Source organism: Sinocyclocheilus grahami, unplaced genomic scaffold (genome assembly GCF_001515645.1).
Source record: "Sinocyclocheilus grahami isolate Dianchi unplaced genomic scaffold, SAMN03320097.WGS_v1.1 scaffold162.1, whole genome shotgun sequence".
Taxonomy (NCBI): domain Eukaryota; kingdom Metazoa; phylum Chordata; class Actinopteri; order Cypriniformes; family Cyprinidae; genus Sinocyclocheilus; species Sinocyclocheilus grahami.
In genome coordinates this window covers 448978-449445 of record NW_015505341.1, presented here as the reverse complement: position 1 = coordinate 449445, position 468 = coordinate 448978, and the positions used below count along the sequence as shown (strand labels likewise).

Below are 468 nucleotides of genomic sequence, written 5' to 3'. Positions count from 1 at the left end.
TAAAAAAAAAAACATGTGAATAAACTACACACACACACACACACACACACACACACACACACACACACATATTATATATGAAACAGACAAAATTTGTATGTACAGTTGCGGTATATAGGATGAATAAAATGATTTTTTTTTATGTATCAAAATACAGATTATTTGAATACAATTTTTTAAAAAAAATCCATATTTTGTTTTATTTATATTTAATAACATTTTTAGATTTTTAGAATAGAGTTTCTGTAATACATAGAACTTAAATTAAATATGAAGGATTAATTAAATATAATTTATTTAATTTTATGGGTTAAAAAACTAAAAACAATTATGTATAAAAATAAAAGGAATTATGAGAAATGAATTAAAATGATTGAATTAGATTTTTTTTATGTATTAAAATAATGTAACTGAATTAAATTGCTAAAAATGTACATATTTCAGCCTATATGGGGGGGGGGGGGGGGG

General features: G+C 22.6%; 1 protein-coding gene across 1 annotated transcript in view; it reads right to left on the bottom strand.

The window, feature by feature from the left end:
- LOC107593013 (protein FAM117B-like) overlaps nt 1–468 on the bottom strand; it is a 67151-nt gene that overhangs the window by 65395 nt on the left and 1288 nt on the right. The gene's annotated exons all lie outside the window — the stretch shown is intronic.